This window comes from Rhinopithecus roxellana, chromosome 3 (assembly GCF_007565055.1).
Source record: "Rhinopithecus roxellana isolate Shanxi Qingling chromosome 3, ASM756505v1, whole genome shotgun sequence".
Lineage (NCBI taxonomy): Eukaryota > Metazoa > Chordata > Mammalia > Primates > Cercopithecidae > Rhinopithecus > Rhinopithecus roxellana.
In genome coordinates, this window is record NC_044551.1 from 174,477,394 (window position 1) to 174,493,738 (window position 16,345).

General features: G+C 35.0%; 1 protein-coding gene across 1 annotated transcript in view; it reads right to left on the bottom strand.

The window, feature by feature from the left end:
* The window catches only part of RANBP17 (RAN binding protein 17), a 434,944-nt gene that overhangs the window by 354,379 nt on the left and 64,220 nt on the right, over positions 1 to 16,345 (bottom strand). The window lies entirely within an intron of this gene.

The following is a 16,345-nucleotide window of genomic DNA, read 5'->3' on the forward strand; positions in this document are numbered from 1 at the left end:
AAATCACTGTGAACTCAGTTCTTGATAGAAAGCAGATGGGTTTTAAGTTTATCAAGGCAGCACAACAGTGAAAATGCCATAGAATTTAGAGCCAAATAAAACTAATTTGAATCCCAGCTCTACTAAGTTGCTATGTGATCTTGCATAAGTTACTTATCTCTTTAAGTCTTAAGGTTTTCATTTGTAAAATGGAAAAGACAATGTCTACCATGAAGACATGACTGAAAATAAATTTGAGTACAAAACACTAAACTGTCTAGGACCAGGTCTGTTATTCAGTCAGGTCATACTCTTATGATCCAAGGACCAACATCTTTTCTGAATGGTCAATGTCATGATAGTACCAGTGTGATCATTTTAAATATTTCCCCTGCTTGGAATATAATAGACAGTAATAAATTTATTCCTTCTGTATTTTTATGCATGATGTATAAAAAAATCCAAGATTTCACATTGTTTTGACAGTACAGTCAACTTCACAGCTGATAGCAGTAGAGGATTAAATAGCTTTAAAGCAGTGGCACAAATGGCAACATCTATAGTTTTCATAAATCTTACTTTCGGGGCAGCTGAAATTGACTAATTTAGAAACGGAGGTATTTACTGAATGATTTTTGCTTAAGGTATATTATTTTACATCTCTGGATTCGTTGATCGAGGTGATCCTTCAGTACTTTTGAGACCTTTATAGATAATTAACAACATAAAATTATCTTGCTAAAAACAAATTTTATGCTATTCTTGGAGACTGATTTTTCAAAGATAAGAGGGCTATTTCATAATACTGAAATCAATTGTTTCTGATTAAGAAACCTTTTCAAGTAAAAATGCTTTTTTAAAAGGTATGGAATTGAACAATGAAGAAAAGAGGCTATCTGTGCTTGTTAGAAGACTCAGGAAGGATAAATAAAAGGTAGAAAAAGAACACATTCTTTCTGTTTTCCCACGGATACTAGCAGTTATTATTTTACTACAATTAATCAACAACTCTTTTATAAATTTTTGGAGAGACACATCAACCTTTTAGGGTGACAAGATTCCTGTAAATTAGAAATCTAACCTGGCAAGTATTCACATCCTTTATTCTCTCACAAAACAACAATAAATCAGAATTGACCAATTATGCAGCCTTATACATTAGGAATGTGAAATAGATTAAGTAGGAGAACAAGAACACTAATTTAATCAAGTAATCCATTGAAAAACAGACTCAAGTTTCATCACATATAATTCATGACAAAGGTAACAGAACAAAAACTTCATGTAAGAAGCTGAAAGTATCCAGAAAGTTACCTTATGAATTTCAAAGTATTTTTAGGGTCAATATAAAAATCTATCAGAGAAAGTCTACCCTGATGACCCTGCTTTCTCTGTGGGCTCTATCAAGTGGCAGCTGCTTTTTCTTCCACCTCTCATGTACTTGGGCCTTGAATATGGAGTAGATGATCTTCACGTTCCTCATTTCTACTTAACATTTTATCTTTCTTCATCATGAAAGCATTCGCCTTCACATCTTACATCATCAACACTAACAAATATCCCTTCTTATTGCAATTTACTCTCCTGCAGATTATTTCCCCGTTTTTTGAAAGTATTGGTTCTTGGCTGTCACTCTTTCTAACAATATTTATCTCATAATCACTAGTGATTTCAATATCTACAAAGATGAATCTTACAATTCCAACAATCCTTTGTTCCACTGGGAATCTTCAATCCATGAGCCTATCACTTTTTGAACAGCTTCACTTAAATATAATTCACATACCATACAAGTAACCCACTTAAAGTACATAATTCAATGTTTTTTAGTAAATTAACAGGGTTATGCAAGCATCACCACAATCTAATTTTAGAACATTTTCATACTAGCTGTCATTCTGCATCCTACCACCATGCCCCTTGCCCCTAAGCAATCACTAAGCTACTTTATGTCTCATTAAATTTTTCCCATTCTAGGCAATTCATATAAATGGAATCATACAATAAGTGAGTGTTGTGACTGTCTCCTTTCACTCAGCATAATGTTTTCAAGGATCACCCATATTTTAGCTTGTATCAATACTTATTTTTCTTTATAGCTGAATAACATTCCATTATTTGTATAGATCTTATTTTTATTGATACACCATATTTGTTCATACTTGTGGTGTACATGTTGATACTTTCTTACATAGGAAGAATGTGTAATGATCATGTCAGGGTATTTGGTGTATCTACTGCCTCAAGTATTCGCCATTTCTGCGTTGAGAAGAATTCAAATCCTGCCTTCTAGCTATTTTGAAATTGTTAGCTATAGTCACCCTACTCTATCAAACATTATAACTTATACCTTTTATCTAACTGTATGTTTATACTCATTAACCAACCTCTCTTCATCCTGCCCCACTCCCTAGCCCACCCACACACCATTCTCAGCTTCTCCTATCATTCTATTCTTTACCTCAATGAAATGAATTTTTTAGGTCCCACATATGTATGAGAACACATGGTATTTGTCTTTCTGTGCCAGGCTTCTTTCACTTAACCTCCAGTTCCATCTATGTTGCTGCAAATGATATGATTTCATTCTTTCTTATGGCCTAATGGTATTCTACTATGTATATCTACCACATTATTTTATCCATCCATCAATGGGAATGTAGGTTGATTCTGTATCTTTGCTATTGTGAACAGTGCTGCAATAAACATGGAAGTACAAGTATTCTTTTAACACACTGAACTATTTTCCTTTGGATAAATGCTCAGTATTGGGATTGCCGGACCATATGGTAGTTCTATTTTTAATTTTTGAGAAATCTCCCTGTTTTCCAAAATGGCTTTTAATTTTTCCATTCCCACCACCAGTGTGTAGGAGTTCCCTTTTATCCACATCTTTGCCAGCTTCTGTTCTTTTTTCTGTTTAATAATAATCATTCTGACTGGGGTAGGATGGTATCTTACTGTGGTTTTGATTTGCATTTCCCTGATGATTACTGATGTTGAGTATTTCTTCATTTATCTATTGGCCATTTGTATGTTCTCCTTTTGAGAAATGTCTATTCACGTCATTTGCCTGCCATTTATTTGAATTATTTGGTTTTTTGTTTTTGTTTTTTACTGTTATTTGTGATCCTTGCATATTCTATTCCTCCCTAATCAGATAGTTTGCAAATATTTTCTCCCATTCAACAGGCTCTCTTCACTCTGTTGACTGTTTCCTTTGCTGTGAAGGGGCTTTTTAGCTCAATATAATCCCATTTGTCTATTTTGATCTTCGTTGCCTGTGCTTTTGAGGTCTTAGCCATAAAATATTTGTATAGATCAATGTCCTGAGGTGTCTCCCCATGTTTTCTTCTAGTAGTTTTACAGTTTCAGGTCTAAAGTCTAATCCATCTAGATTTCATTTTTGTATATGGTAAGAGATAGAAGTCCAGTTTCATTCTTCTGCATCTGGATATACAATTTTCCCAGCACCATTTTATTAAAGAGGGTATCCTTTCCCCAATGTATGTTCTTGACACCTTTGTCAAAAACCAATTGGCTGTAAATATATGATTTATGGGTCTTCTATTCTGTTCCATTGGTCTATGTGTCTGTTTTTATACCAATACCATGCTATTTTGGTTACTATGGATATATCACATTTCATTTACCCATTCAGTTAATGGATACTTGGATTGTCTCCATCTTTGGACTATTATAAACAATACTGCTATGAACATTTTTATACAAGATTTTATGTGGATGTATGTTTTCATTTCTCTTGAGAATACCTAGAAGTGGAAATGCTGAGTTACACGGCACCTCTCCTTTTCACATTTTGAGGAACTGCCAAAATGTTTTCAAAAGCAGCTGCACCATTTTACATTCCCACCAGCAATGTATGAAGATTAAATTTATCCAAATCTTGCCAACACTTGTAGTTGTCTTTTTTATTATATCCATCCTAGTTGGTGTGAGGAGGTATTTGATTATAATTTTGATCTGCCTTTCCTTAATAACTAAGGATGCTGAGCATCCTTTCATGTGTTTAGCAGTCATGTGTGTGTCCTCTTTGGAGAAATGTCTATTCAAATCCATTGCCCATTTTTAAGGGTTGTCTTTCATTACTGGGTTGTAAGAATTATTTATGTATTCAAGATGCTAATCTCTTATCAGTCACATGATTTGCAAATATTTTCTCCCATTCTGTGGGCTGTACTTTCTTGATGCCATGCTTTGATGTGCAAAATTTGCAACTCTATTGTACCTAATTTGTCTAATTAATTAGATAATCTGGTTTATCTAATTTGTCTTCTGTTTTCTGCTTCAGGTGTCATATCTAAGAAATAGTTGCCCAACCCAAAGTCACTTAAGATTTACTCGGTCACCCAGGCTGGAGGGCAGTGACAAAATCATAGCTCACTGCAGCCTCTAATTCCCAGGCACAAGTGATCCTCCTGAACAGCTGGGATCACAGGCCCACACCAACATACCTACCTAATTTTAAAATATATTTTGTAGAGATGAGGTCTCACTATGTTGACCAGGCTGTTCCTGAACATCCTGGGCTCAAGTGATCCTCCCACCTTGGCCTCCCAAAGTGCTGGGATTACAGGCATGAGCCACCGCACCCAGGCCCTATAATGTGTACCTTTATGCTGGTACCAGTCTTGATTACTGTTGTTTTGTAGTAAATTCTGAAATCAAAAAAAAAAAAAAAAAAAAAAAAGAGTCTTCCAATTTCACTATTTTACAAGATTATCTTGGCTATTTTGGGTCCCATGGATTTCCATAGGAACTTTAGGACCAGTCTGTCAATCTCTGCAAAAAACCCATGGGATTTTAACATGGATTGCATTGGATTTGGAGATCAATGTGAAGAGAATTGCCATCTTAACAATATTAAGTCTTCTGATCCATGACCATGAGAAGTCTTGCTGTTTATTTACATCTTTAATTTCTTTCAACACCGTTACAGTGTCAGTATATAATTCTTACACTTCTTTTTAAAATGTATGCCTAAGTATTTTATCCTCTTTGATACTATTGTAAATGGACTTTCTTTCTTCCTTTCATATTCCATTGCTGATCGTTAAAAAATAGACATACCATTGATTTTATTTACTGATCCCATATCCTGCAAGTTTGCTGATCTCTTTTATTAGTTTTTGGAAATCTGCCATTTTTTCACTCTCTCTTACACCCTTCACATATTCTCTACCCTATGTACCTAGCTTTAATTCTGCAGTCAATAATTATCATCTCTGCCTTGCATTTACATTCAGCCCTCTTTTGCTATGATATACTCATCTTACAAAACCATAACTGTTTATGTCCACTACACCACTACTCTGCCAATACTCACACAGTTTAATATAACTGGGGAAAGATACAACTATGCTGACCAGTCTTACTTGATGTCACCTTCTCAGGCCTTACCAAGATATCCTATTAATTTTCAATACCTAGCATGGCAGTCTGTCTGCAAATATTCACCACCAATTCCTTCCTTCCATGTATGTATATGCCATCAAGAGGTGGAGTTTATTCTTCCAATCTTTGGAAATTTGTAACTGCTTTGACCAATAGAATTCAGTGAAAGTGACAGCATCCTAGTATTGTGCCTAACCTTTATAAGAACCGGCAAATTCCTCCAGTCTCTCACAGAATGTTCACTCTGGGGAAGCCAGTCACCATTTAAGAAGATCATATACCCTGAGACCATTATATGTTCGGACGCCCAAACTAGCCATTTGGAGAGACTGAACAGAGAGAGAAATGTCCAACTAGATAGAGTATACACTCTAAGCCTTCCAGTCCACACACCAGACCACTGAGTAAAGAAGCATTCAGGCAACTCCAGTCCCAACTGTCATCTGATTACAATGACTGAAAGACCCCTAAAGAGAATCATCTGAGACTTATCAACCCCTAGAACACTGAGAGATAATAATGCAATTGTTATCTGATAAGCCATTAAGTTTTGGCAATACATAACACAATCCCCCCCAGCATTTAATATTTTCTTTCCTTGCTTCATTATTTTAAATGTTAGCACTTAACACTTTCTAACATATTTTACATATTTATCTTGTATGTTACCTGCGTATTCCAACAGAATGCAAACTGCATGAAAGCAGGTATTTTTGTCTGTTTTGCTCTCTATTGTATATTCAGAGCCTAAAACAATGCTGGGTATATTGTATATCATCAACAGATATGGGTTACTGAATTAAGAAATCATTATATAGAAAACACGGCATGAAAAAGGAAAGAAAAGGTTAACATTACCAAATTATAAATGTATTAAAATGTAGACCCATTATTAATAATGAATGGTAATAGTAATTATATTTCTATTGCTTAAATTAAAGCAACTTCTCCAATAATATTCAATATACGATATAGTTGATCCTCATTATTCACAGATTTCATTATTTGTGAATTTGCCTACTTGATAAAATTTATTTATAATCCCCAAATCAATACTCACAGTCATCTGCAGATGTGCAAAGCAGTGAAAATCTGTAGTTGTCCAGTACACATTTCAAGCTCAGAGCAAACAAAGTGAAACTCTACCTTCTTGTTTCAGCTTCATAATGTAAACAAGTATGCTTTTAATGGTCTATCTACTGCCACATTTTTGTGTTTTTTATTAGTGATTTCACTGTTTAAGATGATCTAAGCATAATGCTGAAGTGCTATGCAGTGTTTCTAAAGACAAAAAGCTTGTTATGTGACTTACATAAAAAACACATGTTAGATAAGCTTTGTTCCAGCATGAAAAACAGTGCTGCTGGCTATGAATTCAGTGTCAATAAATCGACAATATATATTGAATAAGGTGTTTTTCTACAGAAACATACATTAAAAAGGTTATGTGTTGGTTAGCTGATGAAAATGTTGCAGTCAGTGGCCCACAGGAGCAATGACTTGGTATTTGCTAATTTATTGTTCACAGTGACTTTATATAACATAACTACCAAACAACGACAATTAGTAGTATTTCTCAGAATTTTACAGAGGTCGCCATTAATAGACTATGCTCCAATTGTGTGTAGGACATGTCATACACTTCATGTAATGGATGTGAATCTGAAACATTGCAAGCATGACTTTTGGTGAACGCAAATGTAGTATTTTACCTCTCTAGGGGAGTCACTCTTTTTAAAATCTCCTATTGTAAATTATTTCTCAAAATGAAAAACACTGAAATGTAAATAATTACCTTCCTGTTATGTTTTATCAATTTAGATTTTTAGATACTGGTTTCTTAAAACAAGATTTATTATTATTAAAAATGACAGCAAATATTTATATAGTAGTTACTCTGCACTAGGCACTGTTTAAAACACTGTGCCTATATTCATTTAATGTTACAAATCCCTATTTAAAAGTGTAGAGCTGTGACTGAAATCTAGGCAACGAATTTGCAAAAGATCATTCTCAAACTATTATACTTCCTCTCAAGATTGGTAAAAGGGAAAGCTCCAGCAATACAGTTGTCAATTAGCTAGACAGACCTTCATGATCCAACAGTATCTTATAATTCAACAATCTCTTAAGGATTTAACGCATTATGAGTCCTAACCCTGAACTGTTCTTTAGCTATCTCCTGAGTCTTAACCACAGATGAGATTGCATATGCTTTGGGGATCATTACCAAGGAGACATTTAACACTTTTCTTGATTCCCAAAACAAGACACAGAAAATGAATACTGGTTGATATAGGTGAATTTAAAATAAGCAAGCTTAATTTTTGGGCTTACCAATAATGTAAACACAGAAATAACTGCCTATTAGCCCTTGATAAAACATGCCTACCTGAAAACAGACAAAGACTTCACCATGCATGTAATTTTTTATATTTCTCTATTGGAAGATAAATACTTGTTTTTTTGTTTTTTTTTTTTTGGGGGGGACAGAGTCTCGCTCTGTCGCCCAGGCTGGAGTGCAGTGGCTGGATCTCAGCTCACTGCAAGCTCCACCTCCCGGGTTTACGCCATTCTCCTGCCTCAGCCTCCGAGTAGCTGGGACTACAGGCGCCCGCCACCTCGCCCGGCTAGTTTTTTGTATTTTTTTTAGTAGAGACGGGGTTTCACAGTGTTAGCCAGGATGGTCTCGATCTCCTGACCTCGTGATCCGCCCGTCTCGGCCTCCCAAAGTGCTGGGATTACAGGCTTGAGCCACCGCGCCCGGCCTAATACTTGTTTTAAAAAAGGAAAGCAGTACAATTTAGCTAACAAGAACACAGCCTAGGTTAAAATCCTGCTTCTAGTGCTTATTTACACTAGCTACTTAATCTTACAAAGATAATGATACCTGGCCCATAGAGTTGTGACAAGGACCAACTGGTATTTTGCGTGTAAAGTATATGAGTAAATGCTGTAAGTGCTCAGTAAATGTTGGCTAGTGTAACTATTATTAAATTGTCAACCCCTTTTTAACATGGTTCTGTATCATACCTACAAAAAAAATAAGACATACCAATATGTAACAATCATGTTCTTTCTGTGCCTTACTTCAGATGCTGCTCAAGAAAATGAAGTCACATAGTAAGAATTTTTAAGTTCTTTCCTCTCTACCAAAGAGGCTTATTACAATTAAAGCTAGTTATGATTAGCCATATACACTTTCTAATGCTCTTAGTAAAACAAACACCCTCCAAACAGGAAAAAAAAAAAATTCCAAGTAAAAGACATTTCAGAAAAATATCTGCTATAAGTATCTTCTTTGTATCATGTTCTATGGTAGGGATATAACTAAATACACAAATGTATGGGAAAGGGTGGGGCAGGGGAGAGAGAGACTCCATGCTCAGTGAACTGAGCCTAGTGAGAGACAGATAAGACAGAGGAAAAAATCAATAATTTTTGCAATGCAGTATGATGAGCACCATTGTCTAAAAACAATGACTAAAGCATCTAAATATAAAATTGTGAATTTCTCAAAATTTAAATTTGTACTAATTTCTGTGACCTTGGAATTAAACTTATTAGATCAAGGAATGCTTTGCAAAGATAGCATGTGATTAATTATGAGCACTTTCTTCTAAAATTACAGTAAATTTTGAAAGAAGTTTATTTAGAGAAAAACGGAGTACATATTTACTCTGTTTTGGAAGCAATGGTTTCTATTGTATAAGAAACAGAAAAGCAGATTTCTTAAACCTTAAAAAATCCAGCAAGTACTGAATGAGTTAGAATTAATGTTAGAGATAAACAGTGAAATATAAAGATATTATTATTGGCCGGTTGTGGTGGCTCATGCCTGTAATCCCAACACTTTGGGAGGCCGAGGGCGCATCACTTCAGGTCATGGGCTCGAGACCAGCCCAGCCAGCATGGAAAAACCCCATCTCTACCAAAAAATACCAAAATTAGCTGGGCGTGGTGGCATGTGCCTGTAATCTCAGCTACTCAGGAGGCTGAGGTGGGAGAGTAGCTTGAACCTGGGAGGCAAAGGTTGCAGTGAGCTGAGATCGCACCACCGCACTCTAGCCTAGGTGACAGTGAGACCCTGTCTCAAAAAAAAGATGTTATTATTAAGCTGTCAAATATAATTTTGATATTTAGGTGAAAGAGAAACAGTATTTCTCATAAACGTTAAACTATTTCCTAACCCTGAACTAATTTTAGACTCACAGTGTTCAAAACAGTAAACGTTAATAAGTTACTTTGGGAAATTACCTACTAACAGAAAGAAAAATACTGTACGGTCTCACTCATATGCAGAATCTTAAAAAAGGCAGAATACATAGGAACAAAGTGTAAAATGGTGGTTACTAGAGGTAAGGAAAGGGAGGAAATTAGAAATTAGGTCAAACAGTACAAACTTGCAGTGGTACAGGAGGAGTAAGATTACTGATGTACAGCATGAGGACTATACTTAATAATACTTTATTTGCTAAAAGAGTAGATTTTAAGTGCTCTTACCACAAAAATTTTAAAGATGGTAACAATGGAAGGCGATAAGATAATCTGACTGACTGTAGTTTCATTTCACTATGTATTTGTTTATCAAAACATCATGCTGTACACCTTAAATATATACAAAAAAAGTTATTTTGGTAACATAATTACATTCACAAAATTTAAAGAACCATGTAAATACACATATCTAAATTGCATCTAGAGAAAAAAAAAATCTGTTACATGAGTTTCATATCTACAAACTTTTTTAAATCTCATTTTATAATAATACTAAATTTCCATTATAATTTTCCATTTTTCTATTTATCCTGAAATGTTCAGCGTGCTTGTTTTAGCATCTGTTCAAACACAGAACATTTTTTCCTTAACAAAATAATTATTGCTGTAATAATCTGTAATTATGGTTTATAACTGCAATAATCCCAAAGAAATCAGTCATTACCATAGATCACAAGTAAACGTTAACTACTGTTAATGACCTATTTCTTAGGGATTATTGTTTTCGTAAACCATGACCACATCACCACAAATACAGAAGAGCAAGACAATATGATACAAATGAGATCATAATATAATAATAAACTTATTTTGTAACATTAAAAGCCATTAAGCATCTAAATTAAAGCACACATAACAAGAGCATATAATTTTCTTTGTTCAACACTAACTGAAGCATTTACACACACACACACACACAAAACTGAATACTACTACACACAGTGTATACAAACTAGGGCCATGTTAGGCATTTTTCATAATATAAAACGATCATTTTTGAGCAGACCACAAATATCTCTAAAAGGGCAGACAGATTCCTTCCCACTGACCTTTTGACTAATACTATTAAAAATTTTTCTAAGTACCAGGCATTATATTACAAACTCTGAAACATTTTTTACTAAAACTGCATAGTGTACTCAACCATAAAGACTCCTTCAGTTTGTATTAACAAAGAATGAGGTCTGGCATTTTATTCAAGAGACAGTCCTATTTAATACCACTAAATTATTACATTTCAACTAACTGATTGATATATTTTAAACATTCATACCTTCATTCAATATCCTTTTGAAGGAAAATAGGTCTTTTCCAAGTGAATCTTTTTACATTTTAATGTAATAATTGACATATATGAAAACATATATGTAATGCGTATGAAGTGTAACAAAACTAACACCTACCCAATTGAACAATCAACGCATTACCAATACTATCACACCTACCTCCATACCCTTCCCCGAGCTTGTCCCCTTACCTTCCACCCTAGAAGTAACCATGATTCAATATTTAATGCTTATTGTTCTTTTGATTTTTTAAAGTTTTCTCACATATACATATATTTCTAAACAATATGCTTCAAGTCTCATTTGTTTGGAGACTTTATTAAGTTTCATGCTGTATATAGCTTCCTGAGAGTTGCTTTTCATTAAACATCTTAATCTCTTGACACTCATCCTTATTAGGTATAGTTCATTCATTTTTATTGTTATATAATATTGTATAATTACATTATGATCTATTTATTCATCTTCATATTGATAGGCATCTGAGCTGTTTCCACTTTTTGCCATTATAAACAATAATGCTATGAACATTACTGTACATCTTGTGTACAGATTTTCTAGAGCAGCGGTCCCCTACCTTTTTGGTACCAGGGACAGGTTTCGTGGAATACAATTCTTCCATGGACTGGGGAGGAAGGGGAGGTGATGGTTTTGGGATGAAACTGTTCCACCTTGGGTCATCAGGCATTATACACCTTAGATTCTCATAAGGAGCGGGCAACTTAGATCCCTCGCATGCGCAGTTCACAATAGGGTTCACGCTCCTGTGATAGAATCTAGTGCCACTGCTGATCTGACAAGAGGCAGAGCTCAGGCAGTAATGCTTGTTCACCTGCCACTTACCTCCTGCTGTGCAGCCCAGTTCCTGGCAAACCATGGACCAGTACCGCTTCATGGCCTGGGGTTTGGGGTCCCCTGTTCTAGAGCACACATGTAAGGGTGCAAGTGTCAGGTCAACGGGTATTCAAAAGTTCTACTTTACAAGACTATACCAAATTCATTTCTATTCCATTTCCAACTGATTCCACTTTATACTCCCACCAGAAGTATATAAGAATTCCTTTTGACTCACAGTTTTCTGTAAGATTTCTTATGATTTTATTCCCAGTAGACTGGAAAATATATTTCATGTGGTCTATTTATTTTATTAGTAATGAAGTTGGGCATTTTTTAAAAACGTATGCACCATTTATGTTTTTCTACCTGATGGCTATTGATCATTTTCCTAAAGAACTGTTTATTTTACTGATTTGTAAGAATTCTTCCCATATTTTTCTAGATGGTGATTCTTGCTTATTGTGTGTGTTGCAAATATCTTCTAAATTCTTGTCTCTTTTTTAAGTCAATTTTATTATTTTTTTCTAGAAATTTACTCATTTCCTCATTTACTGACCTCTGGAAATAGCAAGAATGATTTTACTTTTTAAATCTTTGCTGTATCCATTATTGCATTTCCTCCATTTGTTCCTAATAGTATACATTTGTGAATTCTTTCTTCCTAATCACGAGAGGTTTGTTAGTCTGTCTTTTTAAAGATCTAACTTCTGATTTTTAAATTCTACTGAATCTTTATTTTTTAGTACATTAATTTCTGCTTAGTTTCCTTCTTTCTCCATTCTCAGGGTTTAATCTGTTCCTCTCATTCTAACTTCTCAAGTTAGATGCTTAGGTCCCAACATTCTGGCCTTTTTTCTTTTCCAAGTAAGCTTTTTGGTCAATAAATTTCCTTTGAATTAAGTCTTTCACTAAATTCCAAAAATGTTGTACTTCTTTATTATTGGGTTAACTCTATTTTAAAATTTTCCTCCAGATTTCTTTTACCTCACATTTACAAGTATATGTTTTAAATTCCCAAGTGTATGGGGTTCTGTGAGGTTTTTGTTTTGTTTCACAATTTCGTTTTTTTTTTTTTTTTTTTTTTTTTTTTTAACCAATTGGCAATTAAAACTACATTGCAAAAAAAAAAAAAAAATAGTGGTCTCTATGATACTGAGTCATCAACATTTGTTGAGACTCACTTTATATACTAATGCTTGGACAATTTTTTAAAAACATGCCATGTGTCCTGGAGAAAATTGGTGTTTTCAAACTGTTGGTTCCAGTGTTTTATATATATCAATTCATTAAAGTCTATTAATCACATTGTTCAAATCCTTTCTAAATTTACTAACTTGCTACTTATTTGATATGTCAACAATTAAGCAGTGCACTGCAGCCTTCCATTATGATGGCGAGTCTGTCCATTTCTCCCTGCAGGACTACCAATTTTTGCTTGATACGTTTTGAGACTACTTCACTAAGTACTAGATATTTAAATTGTTATACAGGTTGCGTACCCCTGATCTGAAATACTTGGGACCAGAAGTGCTCTCAGTTCTGAATTTTTTCAGATTTTGGAATATTTGCATGCCTGGGTGAGAATGCCAATTCCAAAAATCCGAAATTCTTTTTTTTTGAGACAGAGTCTCGCTCTGTCGCCCAGGCTGGAGTGCAGTGGCCGGATCTCAGCTCACTGCAAGCTCCGCCTCCCGGGTTTACGCCATTCTCCTGCCTCAGCCTTCCAGGTAGCTGGGACTACAGGCGCCCGCCACCTCGCCCGGCTAGTTTTTTGCATTTTTTAGTAGAGACGGGGTTTCACAGTGTTAGCCAGGATGGTCTCGATCTCCTGACCTCGTGATCCGCCCATCTCGGCCTCCCAAAGTGCTGGGATTACAGGCTTGAGCCACCGCTCCCGGCCAAAATCCGAAATTCTTAATGCTAGAATGAGCATTTCCTTTGAGCATCATGTCAGTGCTCAAAAAGTTTTAAATTTTGGAGCTTTCCAGATTTGAGATTTTTGCATTTCGTGTATTCAACTTGTAACTCCCTGGTACAAAAACTAATAGCTCTAGTTGTAATAATGCTTTTTCTCTTAAAGTCATTTTTGTTTGATATTAACAATGACCCTAGCCTCCTTTAGGTTCATATTTGCACAGCACATTTTTAAAAATCCTTTTACTTTCAACTTTCCACGTTTTAATGTTTTGAGTATGTAACTTATAATTAACTGGCTATTTTAAAAATATTCAAATTTACAACCTGGTTTAACTGTAAATTTAACTCATTTATGTTTATTGGATTAATAACATCTCTGGGACACACCTACTTTTTTTATTGTTGTCTATTGTCCTACTGTCTCTGGTTATTTTCCTCCTTTCTTGGTTTTTAAAAAGTTGAATTTGCTTATTTTTCTATTGCATTATTTTCTCTTTGCTGGGTTATGGGAGACAATCATACAGTTTCTACTCTTTTAGTTGCCACCCTTCAAGTGCTGCCATTTTAATTCCCTTCCTAAATAAGACAAGAACTTAAAATAATTTTAATTCTCACCACTTTCCCAGCTCTCTCTCTGACATGCTTCTGTTTTTCCTGTTTTTATTCTGTTCTTAATTCCACAAACTAAACATAATCCTTTTTTTGTACAGACTATGAATGTTAAAATGTTACGTGTTTACAGCCGGGTGCGGTAGCTCATGCCTGTAATCCAAGCATTTTAGGAGGCCAAGGTGGGCAGATCACTTGAGATCAGAAGTTCGAGACCAACCTGGAAAACATGGCAAAACTCCATCTCTACTAAAAAAACACAAAAAAATCAGCCCGGCATGGCACGTGACTGTAGTCCCAGCTACTCAGGAGGCTGCCACAAGAGAATGGCTTGAATTTGGGAGGCAGAGGTTGCAGTGAACCGAGATCACGACACTGCACTCCAGCCTGGGTGACAGGGCAAGACTGCATCTTAAATAAATAAATAAAATAAAATTAATGAGTTTACCAATTTCCATGTACTCCTTTTCTTCCTTCTGGGACCATGCCCCTTCTTCCTCAAAAATAATCTTTAAAATGTTTATTTAAAAACCTTTAATGAAAGATCTTCTAGTAGCAACTTTCTGCTTTCATTTGTCTGAAATCTCTATCGTTCATCATTTTTCTTGAAAGATATTTTTGCTGATATACAATAATAGGATGGCAATTATTTTTGCTCAGTTATTTGAGAATAATATTCTAACATCTTCTGGCTTCCATTTTTACTGTTGTGAAGTGAGTTATCAATCCAGTTTACACTACTTTGTAAGTGATCTTTCTTCTCCAGCTGCTTTTAACATTTTGTCTTTGGGGTTATATAGTTTGACTAAAGTGTTGTTTTTGGTTTCTGATGGGTATATGTTGGACTTGCTGTATTGATGAATTCATGTCTTCTATTAAGTCAAAAAAATTGTCAGAATTTCTTCAGTTATCACCTCCCCTCTTTCCTGTATTCTATCTTTCTGGGACTCATTCTGACATACCTGACCTTCTCATTCTATCGTTTAACATCTCTTTTAATATTTTCATTTTCCTTCTTTCCTGAAGTCTTGAAAATGTCTTCAGTTCTAACTGCCAATTTGCTAATTCTTTCCTCAGTTGGGTCCAATTTACTATTTAACACATCCATGAAATTTTAGATCACAAAGTTTTCAATAACAAAAAGTTTTTTCAGGTCCTTTTCACATCCTCCTTCTTGTTTTTCACTCCTGTTATCTGCTCACTTGTGATTCTTTATTTTTTTAAATATTTCACACATAATTGCTTTATATTGCTATCCAATTCCAACATCTTAAGAGTCTCTAGAAGACAGGGGTTCTAAATCAAATAAATAACTTATTTTTGTTAGTGCTCATTCATGGCAGCTTATTTCGTTGTTTATGTGCTAGCTTTTATTGTTTTTGTTTATTATGAACACTTGTTTCTCTTAATCTGCAGGATTTCCAAGGCCCTATATTATGGTTGCCATCCTTTGGAGAAAGTTTTAATTCCCTTCTGCTGGAAGCCAGGGTATCTACAAATTTAGAACCATGTTATACCCTTTTGAGGGTTCAACTTAATACAAGAGTCTCAGGTTGGCACACCTATCTTGCTACCAGCCTAAGGCTTTGTCACCAATTTTATCATTGATATTGATAATCTGTCTTTGAGAACAACCCTGTTTTTTGCCCTTGTTTGCTGTTTGACCCGTCCCACTCTGATTAAAGTTCACTTTTTGATCTGGGTGATGGGAGAGGTTGGGAGGGAAGAGGTCAGAGAAAGGAGAGACAGTGAATCAGAGAGCAGAGGAGTGGGAAGAAAAAAAAAAAAAAAACTAAGAAATTTCATGTACTTACTGTAAGCCCAGGATCTGACTGTTTTGCAGCTAAAAGGCCTTTCAGAGGATCTAGCTGACCACACTGAAGTTATTACTAACTCTACTTCTGAAGAACCAAACACTAATTGTCTGTGTTATATATTTTTTAAAAAATGTAATTTTATAGGTAGCCGGCTAAACACAATCCAAATTATAAAATAACATAATCCAAATTAATGTCTGTACACAG